This window comes from Schistocerca americana, chromosome 2, assembly GCF_021461395.2.
Source record: "Schistocerca americana isolate TAMUIC-IGC-003095 chromosome 2, iqSchAmer2.1, whole genome shotgun sequence".
Classification (NCBI taxonomy): Eukaryota; Metazoa; Arthropoda; class Insecta; order Orthoptera; family Acrididae; genus Schistocerca; species Schistocerca americana.
In genome coordinates, this window is record NC_060120.1 from 464,883,065 (window position 1) to 464,901,083 (window position 18,019).

The window sequence follows — 18,019 nt, forward strand, 5'->3', positions numbered from 1 at the left end:
CGTATTGTTCGTGGAAAGAAGGATTGTCGGTATGCCTCTGTGTGGGCTCTAATCTCTCTGATTTTATCCTCATGGTCTCTTCGCGAGATATAGGTAGGAGGGAGCAATATACTGCTTGACTCCTCGGTGAAGGTATGTTCTCGAAACTTCAACAAAAGCCCGTACCGAGTTACTGAGCGTCTCTCCTGCAGAGTCTTCCACTGGAGTTATCTATCATCTCCGTAACGCTTTCGCGATTACTAAATGATCCTGTAACGAAGCGCGCTGCTCTCCGTTGGATCTTCTCTATCTCTTCTATCAACCCTATCTGGTACGGATCCCACACTGCTGAGCAGTATTCAAGCAGTGGGCGAACAAGAGTACTGTAACCTACTTCCTTTGTTTTCGGATTGCATTTCCTTAGGATTCTTCCAATGAATCTTAGTCTAGCATCTGCTTTACCGACGATCAACTTTATATGATCATTCCATTTTAAGTCACTCCTAATGCGTACTCCCATATAATTTATGGAATTAACTGCTTCCAGTTGCTGACCTGCTATATTGTAGCTAAATGATAAGGGATCTTTCTTTCTATGTATTCGCAGCACATTGCACTTGTCTACATTGGGATTCAATTGCCATTCCCAGCACCATGCGTCAATTCGCTGTAGATCCTGCTGCATTTCAGTACAATTTGCCATCGTTACAACCTCTCGATATACCACAGCATCATCTGCAAAAAGCCTCAGTGAACTTCCGATGTCATCCACAAGGTCATTTATGCATATAGTGAATAGCAACGATCCTATGACACTCCCCTGCGGCACACCTGAAATCACTCTTACTTCGGAAGACTTCTCTCCATTGAGAATGACATGCTGCGTTCTGTTATCTAGGAACTCTTCAATCCAATCACACAATTGGTCTGATAGTCCTTATGCTCTTACTTTGTTCATTAAACGATTGTGGAGAACTGCATCGAACGCCTTGCGGAAGAAACACGACATCTACCTGGGAACCCGTGTCTATGGCCCTCTGAGTCTCGTGGACGAATAGCACGAGCTGGATTTCACACGATCGTCTTTTTCGAGACCCATGCTGATTCCTACAGAGTAGATTTCTAGTCTCCAGGAAAGTCATTATACTCGAACATAATACGTGTTCCAAAATTCTACAACTGACAGACGTTAGAGATATAGGTCTATAGTTCTGCACATCTGTTCGACGTCCCTTCTTGAAAACGGGGATGACCTGTGCCCTTTTCCGCTACTGCATCGTTGTATCCATTTCACAGACCGAGGAAATTGTTGGTGAGAAGAAGAAAGAAGATAAAGAAAAACTTTTTTGGAGAAAAGCAATTTTATTAAATACATAGTGTCGCAGGAGGAATGGACAATATTTAGGTATACGACAGAAACAATCATTATAGTCAACATGTGCTGTAAAATGGATAGCTTAAGAAATATGAGCAGTTGTTCAGTAGGAGGGATGTGTTTCACAGTATGATTGTTAGACACCGAGGAGCGCCCATTGTTCGAGTGTTTCAGCTAGAGTGTGACCCTAAATCAGTTCCAGTGGATAGTGCTTTTATACTGAGTTTCATGAAGAAACGTTTCAATTTATTTCCTACTCACCAGAGGATAGTGAATCTGGAAACTCGTTGACATGTTGTTTAATTCAAGACGACTCTGCCACTTAGGTGAAAAACTGAGTGGATTTCGTAATTGAACTAAAATGTTTCCCAATCTCCTCAAGCAAGGTTCGTAGGTTTCAGGAATGACTTTCTGTTATGCGCGGGTTGTGGGAAACCGATAAACATACTTTCGTTGTTTTATGAGAGTTAACTTGTCATCCCAAGGGAAGAGGTCATTCTTTTTCATTTCAACAGAAATCAAACTACATTCATCAGTTTTCCATGGCCCGCGCATAACGAAAAATGCTTCCAGAATTGTGTAATCGGTGTTCGAGGAGACAGTGGAAGCATTTTAGCATTACAGTGTTAGCTCATCGTGATACACAGCATATAACCCTATTTGTCAGTCCAGAATTAGGGAATTACTGATCCTGGACAATAAATGAGCCTCTTCTAGCTGCTGTCAGGAGCTCGTGGTCTCGTGGTCACCGCTGCTGAATCTTGAGAATCAGGCCCCGAGTTCTATTCCCGCACCAGGAGGCCGAACTCTCCAAAACGGGAATCCCGGTGGGGATGGCGGTTACCGCTGAAAACACGGTTTACGGTTATATCGATTTTTTTTCAACTTGTTGTTTTAATGTATATCTGAAATAACCGATTTTCAGTTTTTTATTCCTATATTTCCCGCAATATATGTAGAAATGGAACATAGATTAAAAATTTTGACTCCCTCAGTTTCAAGATACATAAAATCAAAATATTAAATTAAGAAGGCAAATAAAACAAAATATATTCCGTCCATAGTTCTCTGCTTCTCACAAAAAGTGTAAGTAGTTGAATACTACAAAAACCAGCAGTATTCTCCTACTGATTCTAATTTTTTGAAATTGTGTTCACAAATCATCTTGTACCACCATTTGGACACTGGGAATAGCGAATCCTAAAGGGTGAAAACTGAGCTTGAAGAACTCTGTTTTTCGTGTTAATTTGTCCGTTTCCGGGGGCTACAAGCAGACAAAGGCAACAGATAAACAACAATCAGTTTTTAAAGTAAAATATGAATGAATTGTTAAGTTATAAGTTTTCTCCTTATGTGATTCCACAAGTTTGTTGTGGCTCCTCCCGTTCGTAATCTTTTAAAGGAAATGGAGTATTGTACTTTGTAAAGTACTTCCAGGCTAGAGATGGTGCCATTCCGTAATACAACTAATGCCGCACGGCGACAGCATGAGACTACCATGCAGACCAAATGGGGCAAGTCTCACACACTTAAAGTACACGCATACCAGCCAGTGGACCACGCCACATGGTAACAGATCCATTATTGTCTCAGCAAAGGTGTATCAATTGTTATGCCATATGTTTGTTGCTCGTTTAAGTCGGCGTTGTTATTAAAACAACACTGATGGCTTTTTCCATTTTCTATATCAACGCACTATTTCAAAGCAATGGCAATTTTACGAATAATAATTACTCGTTTTTTAAAAAACAGGATTATTTGAAATCAAAACATTTTAGCACTGCTGCTGTGGGTGATTGATATATCGGTTTTTTTACCTGGTTATTTGTAAAAAATGAAGAACACTTGCTATAATCGAGACTATACGAATACCGAAAAATACCGCTTATTCGGAATTAAAATACCGGTATCGGTTATAACCGGTCGGTTTTCCTATCCGTAAGTGTCTCAGCCAAAGAAGCCATATGCACATTTCGTTTCTAGATGGTTAACACGATTGTGGTCCCGAATTTAACCAAAATTTAAAATGGAAAATTCCAGAAATGCTAGATAATCACCATACCTAATGCATTTACTAAACTACTCGGTACGTGCATTACATAGCACATCACTCGTCTTACTGGCCGCTGCTTCTCCCTTGCTGCCTGAAGGTTGAAATGACGACGAACTAACGAGTCGATAGGCGATCAGATCTCGTTTCTACGTTGTATGCCTGACGTGCAACTGGCCAATATGCATGTGCACTTTTCTACTCTTTCGTGTTTATTAGTCACTTAACACGCCTAGTACGCCATAACGAGATAAGATCGCTTATTAAATTGTTAGTACGTCTCGTATTTCACTCGTAAGGCGTCGTTGGATGCCATTATTGGAAGACCTTGTGGTTAACACACCGCACGCCTAGCATTTAATGTAGTTTCCGGTTTATAATCGGAGTCGTTACTTCTCCTATTTATAGCTGCTTAGTTCATCTCACTGGAGAAACTGGACACCGTTCCGCTTTTCCTCCTCGATAAATCTTTGGCGGTAGCATGTATCGACCCCGAGCGCTTCGAATGTAATTTAGAGATTCCTGTTGTTACAACGCGGAAGGAGACACCTTACCTAGACGTTTGTTATAAAGCACCTCATCGTTCACCTTTTAATTCATTCATGCTATGGAGTAAACAGATGTCACTCTCCTCTTTTTTGACTCCTGTGGTAATATCGTTCTACCCTCTCTGGTTGTCGCCGCAGATGACGTGAGGAATGCTGGAATCTGTACAATGCAATGTCCCTCTCTGCTGTCCTTGGTAGCGGACGCGCTCTAGACGATGACTGCCAGCCCTCTGATGGAGGGTACCCCACAGCGTTCCTGCTGGCCCACTTGAGACCATCTAAGGCGCCCTCAAGGTTGACTTTATAAATGGTGGCAGTGGAGGCCGCTAGTCCTGCAGTAGAGATGGAGCAGCTACCATTTTCCTTTCACACTGTTGTCTTTAATCGATGAGTTTTTCCAGCGCGTCCCCAATACAACATTTTTCTGTTTTAGAAGCTGAATGCGTGCTGATTGCGACAGTTTTCAATGTCGTATCTACATTCTGATCCCAGGAACATCAGTTTTTAATGACTAAAAGTCAACATCACATACACGGTATTTGTTTTCTATATTTTATAATGCTGAACCGGTATCGGCCGACATTCCCATCATCAACGATACTGCTACATTTCCCGCTGAAGATGGATTTGTGGTTCAGTATGAAGCCGACGTCTACTTCGCCATCAGAAGAAAAGTTCTCGGGTTTCGTGCGAGCTGCAGAGTACCGTGTATTTAAAACACATTCTTACTGGGTGTGTAGATACAGCAGCGAATGGAATAATTCAACATATAGTGTGATCGTACGGGCTATCTGAGTAACGGCGGAGGTCAAGATGGGCACTGTGCGCCGTATAGACCGATTTCAACGCGTCGGATCGTGGCTGCACTATTCGTGGACCACTCTCTATTTGCGGTCGGACAGGAACTTCGCCTGTGCCTTGCCGCCTTCTCAATTGTGTGTAGTGAGTACCACAATTCGGGTACATTCGCCGTCACGACGAGTCAACTGCCGTATGCAAAACCTGTTGGTGAAAAGTGTCACTTGACTGTAGCGTATTGTAAAGGTGGTGCCGCGACCCTCAGTGTCGCAGATCATCTCGTTTTCCCTGACAACAATTGGGGAACAGCCAAGTTGTTTAGAAGCACCTCCTCGCTACGGGCTATAGACGCACTATGCTCGCTGCACGTCACATGATATAGAGACTGGCACGAACGCGGAACATCTCGAGTCTATGCTCTAAACGTGCAAATAAATCACATGGAATGATGAGGCGTGGTACACGACGATGACGGGATACGTGTACTTGGAAAACCACATGGGTCAGTGCACGCCCTCTTGCTCTCAATGTACCGTCGAAACTGTGTTTGTACGGACCATGTCCACATGGAACGGAGTGTGGCCCCCATACCTCTGACATTGTGAATGGTGGGCGATAACCCCCAGGCGATCTGTACTTTTTGAAAAGTAATTGACAGTACTGTTGTTCCTTAGCTGCGACAGAGGGGTTTGAGGACATTCCACACACGTGCCTGCGTGGCCCTCCAGCTGACATTAGTTCTGTTGAGCACATCCGATATGACGTCGAGCGTAATGAATGCATGTTGGACGCGGCACCGACTAATCCCAATGAGTTGCGGGCAGCACTTTGGTCGTCAGGGATCGTCTACTCGACACATTCCGTGTCAGACACAGTCCACGATACGACTTGTCGCTACCACAGCGTGTCGAAAATGCGATTGCACGCCTACAATTCATCGGCTCATGAGTACACACACAGTTGGGTACGTGACTAGTGTGTCCAGGCAGCAAGTTCCCAGTTATCTTCGGTACTCTGGTGTCACCCTTTCGCAGAATATAGAGGAACAATCGTCTGGGCAGGTGCGAGCAAGATGCTCTCGCAAAATGCTCTGCTCTGTTTGTCAACGTCACTGATACGCGTTCACTTGGCAGGCAAGTTCTGGTGCTTCTGTACGTAGCGATACTACACTACTCGCCATTAAAATTGCTACACCACGGAGATGACGTGCTACATACGCGAAATTTAACCGACAGGAAGAAGATGCTGTGATATGCAAACGATTAGCTTTTCAGAGCATTCACACAAGGTTGACGCCGGTGGCGATACTTAGAACGTGCTGACATGAGGAAAGTTTACAACCGATTTCTCATACACAAACAGCAGTTGACCGGCGTTGCCTGGTGAAACGTTGTGATGCCTCGTGTAAGGAGGACAAATGCGTACCATCACGTTTCCGACTCTGATAAAGGTCGGATTGTAGCCTATCGCGATTGCGGTTTATCGTATCCCAACATTGCTGCTCGCGTTGGCCGAGATCCAATGACTGTTAGCAGAATATGGAATCGGAGGGTTCAGGAGGGTAATACGGAAAGCCGTGCTGGATCCCAACGGCCTCGTATCACTAGCAGTTGAGATGACAGGCATCTTATCCGCATGGCTGTAACGGATCGTGGAGCCACGTCTCGATCCCTGAGTCAACAGATGGGGACGTTTGCAAGACAACAACGATCTGCACGAACAGTTCGACGATGTTTGCAGCAGCATGGACTATCAGCTCGGAGACCGTGGCTGCGGTTACCCTTGACGCTGCATCACAGACGGGAGCGCCTGCGATGGTGTACTCAACGACGAACATGGGTGCACGAATGGCAGAACGTCATTTTTTTCGGATGAATCCAACTTCTGTTCACAGCATCATGATGGTCGCATCCGTGTTTGGCGACATTGCGGTGAACGCACATTGGAAGCGTGTATTCGTCATCGCCATACTGGCGTATCACCTGGCGTGATGGTATGGGGTGCCATTGGTTACACGTCTCGGTCACCTCTTGTTCGCATTGACGGCACTTTGAACAGTAAACGTTACATTTCAGCTGTGTTACGACTCGTGGCTCTACCCTTCATTCGATCCCTGCGAAACTCTACATTTCAGCAGGATAATGCACGACCGTATGTTGCAGGTCCTGTACAGGCCTTTCTGGATACAGAAAATGTTCGACTGCTGCCCTGGGCAGCACATTCTCCATATCTCTCACCAACTGAAAACGTCTGGTCAATGGTGGCCGAGCAACTGGCTCGTCACAATACGCCAGTCACTACTCTTGATGAACTGTGGTATCGTGTTGAAGCTGCATGGGCAGCTGTACCTGTACACGGCATCCGAGCTCTGTTTGACTCAATGCCCAGGCGTATCAAGTCCGTTATTATGGCCAGAAGTGGTTGCTTTGGGTACTGGTTTCTCAAGATCTATGCATCCAAATTGCGTGAAAATGCAATCACATGTCAGTTCTAGTATAATATATTTGTCCAATGAATACCCGTTTATCATCTGTATTTCTTCTTGGTGCAGCAATTTTTATGGCCAGTAGTGTATTTCTTGCCACGAGCACTCAAAAGTGTGTAGATTACAATCTCTGCCACTTCCAGTAAAGCAGCAGGTCTGTATTGAAATACACATGTGAGAAATTCTTCTCTCCACTCGCAGGGTGATGTTTTCACGCCTGGAGGCTATCATCATCTTCTGCCACTCAGTCACATTGGCTTTGCTTTCCCTCCCTCCCCTCCCTTCCTCCCCCTTCCCACACCCATGTCACACGCAGGTAACGACATAGCCACTGACCTACTTCTCTTGTAGACTCACTGAACAACGGTATGTCTACCCTCCCTAAGCAGTTGATCTCAGCTTCATAACTGCACGAACACAAGGATAACTGTGTTCATTACCGTATTGGAAAGACACCCGTAATATGAGTATTACTCTCCGTTTTATACATATATGTACTAAAACATTTTGACCACCTGCTTAATAGCCTGTTGGTGCACCTTCGAAACTCAATACAGCAGCTTCTACTCAGCATAGCGTGGATTCGACAAGGCCTTGATAGGTTGCGGACGTTTATGGCACCAGATGTCTACGTACAGCTCATATAATTCCTGTAAATTACGGGCCGATGGTTCATCGATACGCAACTGGCGCCTTATAGTGTACCAGATGTGCTACATTGGTTTCAGGTCACACGAATTTAGCTTCTAAGACATCAACGTGAGTTCACTGCCAAGCACCTCTAATGACTGTAGCACGATTCTGACCTTGCGATACGCTCAGTTATTCCAATGTATAATGTCATTACTGTCGGGGTAGACATAAAGCATGAAGACCTATCAGCGGTCAGCAATAATGTCCATGTAGGGCACAGCTGTCATCGTGTCTTCGGTTACTATTACAGATCCCTTGGAAACCCAGGTGTACTTCCCACATAGCGTACTACTGCCCTCGCAAGCATGCGTGCATGTTTCGTCCAGCCGTCCACCTGACGACGGCGTGTCTTTCATTGATCCACTGTACAATCTCGATGATCCCGTGGTCACTGCAATCGTAACTGAGTACTTGGTTGTGTCAAAATGGGAACAGGTGGTGAGGCGTAGTGCCTTGCATCGCGTCTTAGTAAGAGGCTGTAGCAGGCACACAGTTTCATACTCGAGTCATGTCTCACATGACGGATGTTCTCGATCCAGTAGCTAGCTGCAAGTTGTTACGGCTGTGGCCGAAAGGTGTCAGCATCTTATGGGCTAAGAAATTATGGGGTAGTTAAAACTATATATTTGGGAAACAAAACCGTGTTCATTGAGATTATTGCGACTTGCATTAATTACTGATAATTTCTTTAATTAGCGCCAAAGAAACTGGTACAGGCATGCGTATTCAAATATAGAGATATGTAAACACAGAATATGGCGCTGCGGTCGGCAACCCCATACAAGACAAGTGTCTGGCGCAGTTGTTAGATCGGTTACTGCTGCTACCACGGCAGGCTATCAAGATTTGAGTCAGTTTGAACGTGGTGTTACGGTTGGCACACGAGCGATGGGACACAGAATCTCCGAGGCAACGATGAAGTGGGGATTTTCCCGTAAGACCATTTCACCAGTGTACCGTGAGTATCACAAATCCGGTAATACATCAAAGCTCCGATATCGCTGCGACTGGAAAAAGATCCTGCAAGAACGGAACCTGCAACGACTGCAGAGAATCGTCACAGAAGTGCGATCCTTACGCAAATTGCTGCAGATTTCAGTGCTGGGCCATCAGCAAGTCTCAGTGTGCGAACCATTCAACGAAACATTCTCGGTACTGGCTTTCGATGCCGAAAGTCCACTCGTGTACCCTTGATGATTGCACGACACAAAGCTTTACGCCTATCCTGGGCCCGTCAGCACCGACGTTGGACTGTTGATGACTGGAAACAAGTTGGAGTCGGACGAGTCTCGTTTCAAATTGTATCGAGCGGATGGACGTGAACGGGTATAGAGACAACCTCACGAATCCATGGACTCTACATGTCAGCAGGGGATAGTTCAAGCTGTTGAAGGCTCTGTAATGATGTGGGGCGTGTATAGTTAGAATGATATGGGACTCCTGATACGTCTAGATGCGACTCTGACGACGCGGTTGCTACGGTCGCAGGTTCGATTCCTGCCTCAGGCATGGATGTGTGTGATGTCCTTAGGTTGGTTAGGTTTAAGTAGTTCTAAGTCTAGGGGACTGATGACCTCAGATGTTAAGTCCCATAGTGCTTAGAGCCATTTGAACCAATCCAAACGATCATGTTTGACAATGTTTCTGGGTGCATTACGTGTTCCCATCTCTCGCCGTATGAGGGTACGTCCAGCATTGTCGATCGTTTCTGTGGTCCAGGCGTTGTGGTGTGCGGAGGCATAACGCCGCATGGCGTACTGAGTCTTTGAACGTGACACATTCACAGGTCAACGTTAATGTGACTCTTTACTTCTTCCCTACGTGCGCGTTTCCGAGAGTGTCCTCACCTGGACATAATTTTTTTTTTTTTGCTTCACAATGTGCGAATGCCTTGAACTGCGCTGGTAAAGGAGCTCTTGGGACGAGAGGATGTATTATTGCCTTTTAATAAAACTGTAGGTTCTGTTCGTCTCAGTGCATTTTACTTCAGTTACCTTTTCTACAGTGTAGCAGTTTAATTACCTATGGCCCAATTTTCATCGAGTTATGTTACTTGACAGTGATACAACATACCAAAGCTACTTTCAGCCTTAAGGTAGTGTATCGGCAAACATTCACTGCCTGATACGTTCTGGGGCTCATGCCTCGGATTCTTTTGGTGATGGAAAGGTAAGGCCAAACGTACTGCATACCCCTTGCGTTAGGAATCATTTACATACACAACGGAAGGATCGTCTTAGTGTCAAGTACAAGGTCACTGTTCTTCCTGCGTAGGAAAATGGAGCAAATCGATTGGTTCTTTTTTAATTTGTTGCAGTCCACGGTGTGTCTTAAGTGACCCGTGGAGGCACCATTAATTCATGGGCGGTTCCTTATAAAATCTCAAGAAAGGTTATTTTTACCGTTTCTCATGCCGAAACCGAGCGGCGGATTCCAGCGAATGGGTGATATTTTGACGATATATTTCTAAGGCCCCGATCTTGAACAACGTTGAAAATTTTATTTATATCTTGATCCATTACCGAGATACAGAGATTCAAAATTACCCTACTTCTACGGGTAAAATACTGTCATAAAATCCGATATGAGGCGAAATTGTGTTTTATATAGTGACGTAGCACGGAGGAATATGCTGTAAAGTATTACCGTTACCATCAGAAGGGTTCTAAGAACCCCATGTTGTAGTACTGAACCATATGCAAAATTTTTGTGCACGTCTAATCCGGTCTGAGGTGTAAAATTAGCTTTGCGTTATTTCCATTTCACATAAGAAAATTATAAAAAAAATAGCTGACCCATTAAGTTGTTTCTGCATGGGTAATGGAACCAGAAGAAAAATGCTCCTATTGGAGCACAAAAAAGGCGAATATGCTCTGCCTGAAAAGTGGGGTACCAACTGCCTGATTATACCTACCTCAGCCCCTTAAAAAGTCCCCATAAATTTTGACATGCGAAAATATTCGCGCGTTTTAATTCTGAGAAAGGAGATACTGCCACTCGCTAAGAGATGGGAAAGTAATAAATACTGGAAGATGGTAGACTGTGGTTGTGGAGTAGAAAGAGCGGTGGATACAATGGCAGTGTGAGAGAAAACGAGGGATACAGTGGCAGTGGAATATAGTTGACAATGATAGAGTAGTGCTAGAAAAAGAGTGAAGGAGACAGCGCCACTGGACGAGGAATAAAGATACAGAAGAAGTGGAAGTGGGGGAGAGCCAGTGATAACGGGAGACAGAGTCTATGAAGAGGAAGAAAGATATGGTGACAATGAGAAGAGACAGCAGCAGTAGGAAGGAATGAATGAGGTATCAGCAATAACAGAGAGCAAGAGGGAGGCCGTGACGGTGAAAGGAGAGGTAGTAGTAGAACAGAACGAAGGAGACTGTGATTGTGAGGCTGGAGATAATAACAGACACAAGGATATAATGACGATGAGTTGGGCTGAATGAGTTTAGTGAAAATGGGCAGGTGAGGGCGGTTTCGTATGAGCGACTTACATTGATGGGCTAGTGAGTGTGAGTGAGTTACAGTTAGGGGATCTTGTGGGAGTTTGAGGTGTTTGAGTTTGAGGTGTCGAGGCCTGTTAAAAAGAGCGCGAATTGTTCGCATTCGAAAATTTTTGGGAAAATTTGTAAAAGTGCTGAGGAAGGTAGACTGAGGCAGCCAGTACCCCACTTTTCACTCAGAGTCTTTTGAACAGGGGCATATTCGCCTTTTTTTGTACTCCGATAGGAGCATTTTTCTGCTGGTATGAAAGACCTTGATAAAATCCTACACTTATTGCCATACAAATTACAATGGAGTGTTGCTATGCAGTAATTTAGTAATCTTTGTAAATCTACTGCTATTCTTCTGATTCAAAAACTTTTAATGAATGTCATACAGCAAGTAAATAATAAATAATCCCCATTTGTGTCCTCTGTCGTAACTAGAATGATTCCCCACTCTCCTCCGCTCCGTTCATACTTCACATGCCAATCATGCCATCGGACTATATTCAGTCTGGCGGTGGTCATTGGTCACGATGATTTGGCCCACCAGAGTACGTCTGATACAAAGAAGCCTGAACAACTTGTTCAACGAACAGTGCATCAAATGCGATTAGAAGTAGCAGTACATGGGTATGCGGTATGCAGACGATTTGGCAGGACGCTCGCAGTTGAAGCTGCATGACACTAATTTGTAGTGGGCTGGAATGCCCACGCGTGCTTAAATAACAGCACCGCAGCGTCGGAACGCCTCTATTTGGAGCTATTCATCACTAGCTCTGCCCGTGCCTCCCTCATAAATCCGCTGCCGACATCCCATTATTCGAAGCCATTCACAAAGCAAACGTTATATGCATTTGTCGAGCTGGCTGCATTCTAATTCCTCCCAACCATTCATTTTGTTACAGTGTTGCAAACTGATACAATGTTGCGGTGATACCTGTCGAGCGTACTGTCTATTGCTATAGTATGGCTTTACTGAGTAAAACAAATATCATTTGGAGCAAAAGATCTTCTAATGTTGTTTCCCATTTTTATTAATATTCTTCGCGCTCTTCCTGTTACTGAAGGTTGAGGTAATTACAGTTCAGAAATATGGCAATATTCCTCAAATGAAAGAGATATCAGCTATCTTTGTCGTCAAAGTTCCATTTCGCGGTCTTATTGATACAACATCACATCACATTGCACACCACTGTTTTTCTTTCTCGTATCAGCGTGGTTTGTTCTTTACATTACAGTTTTGATTAAATAATATTAAAACGAGTAAAACTAAAAGAAAATAAAGTTTTAACTTCAAACATTTCAACCGTTGACAGCGCAAAATAAATCATGTAGGCTATATGATCAACAGTATACAGACGTCTATTGGACATTAATATGGGGTGTGTCCACACTTCGCCTTTATGACGCCTCGAACTTTCAGTGAAGTGTCTGAATGGTTGTGAAACAATGTCAGCCCACTCTTCCTCAAGAGCTGAAACAAGAGACGGTAGTGACGTTGGACGTTGGGGCCTAGAGCAAAGTTAACGTTCCAACTCATACGAATCGTGTTTCTTTCGGTTCAGGTCGTGACTTTGAAGAGGCCAGTCCATTGCGGGAATGTTATTGACCAAACAATCCACTGCCTACCAGATGCTTCTTTGTGAGAGGTAGTTCAAATGGCTCTGAGCACTATGGGACTTAACTTCTGAGGTGTGAGAGGTAATATTGTCATGCTGGTACAGTAATCTTATCCGCACAGTTCCTCTGGTGGACGCCATACACAATGCTTTTAAATGTGTCCATAACCTTTCGCATTTGGCGTTTTCTTAAGCGTAATAAGGAGACTGCAGCATAACCACGTAAAACACACCCACACCATAATACCACCTCCTCCGCTCTTCACTTTTGGCGGCACACATAATGGCAGACTTCTCGTGGCATTCAGCAACCCCAAACCCTTACACCATCTGAAGCGTCACTTAGCATTAAGTTGCTGTACCATTGTACCCCATCTTTTTTCAACACCCTGCACATAGTCACCGCACTTTCTGCTCTACTGGTAGCACGTCGGAACTCAAGAGTGACTTTTTCCGCTGATTTCAAGCGATTTTGTACAAGCGCCCTACGCAGTTCTCGATGGTCCCTGTCGTCAGTACATGTCCGCCTAGTCTTGGTTTAACTGAGTGTGGTTGTTGTTTCGAATTTCTATTTCATGGTCACATTATCAGCTGTCGACGTGGGCACCTTCAGAGAGGTTAAAATCCTGATGTATTACTCAGGTGACATCCAGTGACTAGTCCACTTGTGAAACCTAAGAGCCGTCTTGATTGACCCATTCCGCTGTTACGGCCCCTCTACGCCTTTTACACTGGCTAGGCCGCCTCTCATGACATCTATTCGTCAATCCTGCAGCAGTTAGTGGTGACCGGGTACTGTCCTCAGATAGTGTACAACTTCATAATTCGCTTAAATTACTGTTATAGAAACAGTAACGAAAGCAAGATATTCGCTAGCGGATAGCAGTGCTTAAAACAGTGCACTCTTGTTTGGCATCGTGCAGGACTGGTTTTGTGAGCACGAGGATGAACAGCCACATCTCTCCTGGCCACCAAAGTCACCAAATCTGAATATTACTGAGCTTTTGTGGTCTACTGTGGACAGAAGGGTGCACGATCACTTTCCACCTCCATCATCGTTACCAGAAATTGCCTCTATTTTGCTGGAAGAATCGTATAAGATTCCCTTGAAAACCACATAGGACTTTTATTTATCCATTCTGGGATCACTGGAAGCTCTTCTGTATGGCAACTGGTTTTTCTGCTCCGTATTAGGCACGGTAATATGTTGTGTTTTTGGTGTTTCCATGTTTCTGTCCGCGCCCTGTACATTTACCACTTTGCTATCGCTCAACAGGGCAATGGCCTTGCCGCAGTGGATACACCGGTTTCCGTGAGATCACCGAAGTTAAGCGCTGTCGGGCGTGGTTGGCACTTGGATGGGTGACCATCCAGGCCACCATGCGCTGTTGCCATTTTTCGGGGTGCACTCTGCCTCGTGATGCCAACTGAGGAACTACTCGACCGAATAGTAGCGGCTTCGGTCAAGAATACCGTCATTACGACCGGGAGAGCGGTGTGCTGCCCCACGCCCCTCCTATCCGCATCCTCCTCTGAGGATGACACGGCGGTCGGATGGTCCTGATGGGCCACTTGTGGCCTGTAGACGGAGTGGTGGTATCGCTCAACAACAGCTTTCCTTCTGAAGTATACCTGCAGTGGCTGCAAATCCGTAATTTTTCTATGTCTCGTAAAGTGTTAGGCAGAGGCCCTGATATGTATAAAGTCGTTTCTTACTTCAGAATGTCCTAGCGACCCCACGTTGTCCGGAACATAACAGCAAGAGATGCCAAAGAATAGGCATGTACCGGCTGCTTAGACTTCGGAAACATACCTTCACCGAGGAGTCAAGCAGTATATTGCTCCCTCCTACGTGTATATCGCGAAGAGACCATGAGGATAAAATCAGAGAGATTAGAGCCCACACAGAGGCATACCGACTCTTTCTTTCCACGAACAATACGAGACTGGAATAGAAGGGATAGAGGTACTCAAAGAACCCTCCGCTACACACCGTCAGGTGGCTTGCGGAGTATGGATGTAGATGTAGATGCGAGACCTTGGGGGCACCGGCGGCCCAATGAGGCGTTCCATCTACGGTGTGCGGAGGGTACAGTTCAGACGGAGATGGTTCTGCGGTGTACTGGTGGTTTCTTTCGCACAATGACTTGGACCCACTCATTCACGTTACCATGGATTTCAACCAGGCTGTTTATTTCAACATTCTCAGTGATGAAGTTTTGTCCTTTCCTTTTTTGATCAGTACGCTGTGGACATTCTCGTCTCCCAAGATAAGAACAGCCGCGTTCAATGGGCTGCACGCATAGTTTCTTGGTTCGATGAACACTCAGACACACCGTCGCTCCTCGGCCTATCCGCTAAATCACCCGATCTTAATACCACAGAAAATACCTGGTACTATTTGGAACAGTGGCTGAAACGTAGCAGTCAACACACCGACCACCTGGCGGCTCTACAAGACCTAATCTGATAAGACACATCTGGAGAAACCCTCTTCCTCATCGAATTGAGGCCATTATCAAGACTAGAAGCGATGTTTCGCTGAATTAGCGTGATGTCTGCTGGTGATGACTGATTTTTGTCTAGTATAAGTGTGTAAGGCTACACACAAATGCATATTCTGAGTCATGATAGCTGACATTGATTTTTTTCGAACGCGCCAGGTTGGTTTCTAAACCAGTCCTCGTGGAGTCCTCTACGATTGGTATACCGAATCTCGTCAAAGTAGGTGGCTCGAGAGGTCTAGTTTCTCCTTGTTAATCTATCTGAAGTAGGAAGTACAGCTCTCCATTTCAAATATTTTCAGTTTTTGGGGAATCCTTGGAGGTCATTTCTAGTCATTGCTCACTCAGGCTTCGTTTTTCCCATTTTCATCTTTTCTCGCGCATGTCTAACTTGTGGGCGCTAGTATGTGGTACAGGACGGTGTGTCGTGCGGACAACTGGTGGTCGGGCACGGGGCGCAGCTGCGACGGGGCTGACAAGTGCCTGGCGTGAGCGCAGATTGGCCCCTCCAATTGGCTAATCGGGCCGGCCTGTTGCCCAACCGGATGGCCGCCGCTCGAGCGCAATCCGGGCCGCCGCCTCCTCCTCCTCCTCCTCCTCCTCCTCCTCCTACGCCGCGCGGCTTCCGACACGCGCTCACGCACGCACACACACACACACACACACACACACACACACACACACACACACACGCCGGGTCGCGTGCTGCAGCTGCTGCAGCGTCCTCGCCCCCGTCATCGGATGACCAAGTGGGAAGTCGCGAATTACGTGCCACGCCGCCGGCGAAGATGACACCCACTGCGTCAGCGGTGTCGCGTTCGAAACAACAAGGTCATTTTAAAAGCTTACTCGCTGTTTGCCACGTAACACCTTGGTTGGACCAGCAGCTTCTCGCCCTTAGTCACCGAGTAACTTTGTCGTTTTCTCGTGGTTGAAATAAATCAGCTCGAAAAGTCTAAGTCTGATATGAAAGTAACAATTTCATTTTGTTTACGTTTCTTGTCTAGCCCGACGGAAACTCTTCAACAAAAGAATACCTGATCAATTTTCATATTTCAGCAAATAATTACTCATAGTTTTGGAAAATGTGTCCTCTGCAAATCACATTGGTGAAGTATCGCTGGCACAGTAGGTAGCACTAAGTTACGGTAATTCAGTATTGTTTACCTTCAGCATCATCTCTGTTTAATGCAACTCGTTTTGTAGCCGAATACATTTGCAGTAAAAGAGATAGATAGATAGATGGGTAGATAGATAGATACACTTATCGTCCCATACATTCCTAGTGAGATCATCTTCAAGAATGTAGTACATCTCATGAAAACAGGAATACATATTTACAAATTAAAAGTTACTCTTACGTTCATTTCTCAGATCCTACACAAAATGGTAGGAACTGCAATATGCGTCTGGAACACATTTTCGTTTGAAACTTAATACCAAACTTGTTGCAAAACACATAAATGTATCCACACCGAATTACACAATATTATTTTACAAAATACACACCGCATCTCTGAACTGAAGGTATTCATTAGTCAAACTTCATTAGTATTCACGATATTTGATATTATTAATAATACATAGCCCCTCTGGTTCCACCAAGAAATCCAGCAGTTTCATAAGGGACTTGTCCACCAGTAAATCTTTTAGGCTTTTTCGTAAATTACGCTCTTGAATGAAACTGATATCTTCCTGGAATTAGGTAAGTGACTCTGTCCTTATTCCGTGAACCGAGCTGTTGATTTGAAAAAGAGATACATGACAAATGTCATTAACGAACAAATATGTTGAGAGTCAGTAGTTAGTATTCCCAATTCCTTGACCACGCCACTGCTGGACTTTATTGAATGTGCACCACAAATAATCCGTATTACACACTTTCGGCTCCAGAAAACCTTATCGTGGATTGATGAAGTATCCCGAAACATAATCCCACTAATATTACTGAATAAGAATAAACAAATAATGCCAGATTTTTTGAAATTTTTGTATCGCCATTGTCAGATAATGTCCGCTTTGCAAATTAAGATTTTATAAGGCGTTTCGTAAGTTTGGTGGTACGCTCATCCCAATTGAATTTAGAATTGTCATACTACACTATATCGGCTTGTCGTCATATTTTAGACACATGCTGGGTGGAAACGTGTTACAAGAAATAAATTTTTAGTTCATAACTACACGCAAATTTCTTACTAGTTGTTGCGCTTCAGTAGCGTAGAATATATTAATAAATTTGAAACACTTGAGTAATATCGCCAACAAAAGTATACGGATCCGTTTCTAGTTGATTTTGCCAACGCACCCTATGTTGTGGCACTCGACTGGGAAGTGGCACAGGTATGTAATTAGCACGGAAGGAATCAACGCCAGCAGGAATAATCACTACTGAGGCATAAGTCACGCATTCTGTAAGCACATCGCCAATCGGGTGAAAGACTAAATGCTGAGTAATCGTCAGGTGTTACTCTTGAAGC

The 18,019-nt window shown here is 44.7% G+C and overlaps 1 protein-coding gene and 1 pseudogene across 2 annotated transcripts in view; both read left to right on the forward strand.

The window, feature by feature from the left end:
• The window catches only part of LOC124588712 (extracellular sulfatase SULF-1 homolog), a 792,368-nt gene that overhangs the window by 384,848 nt on the left and 389,501 nt on the right, over positions 1–18,019 (forward strand). The window lies entirely within an intron of this gene.
• Positions 14,315–14,432, forward strand: LOC124597578 (annotated as a pseudogene).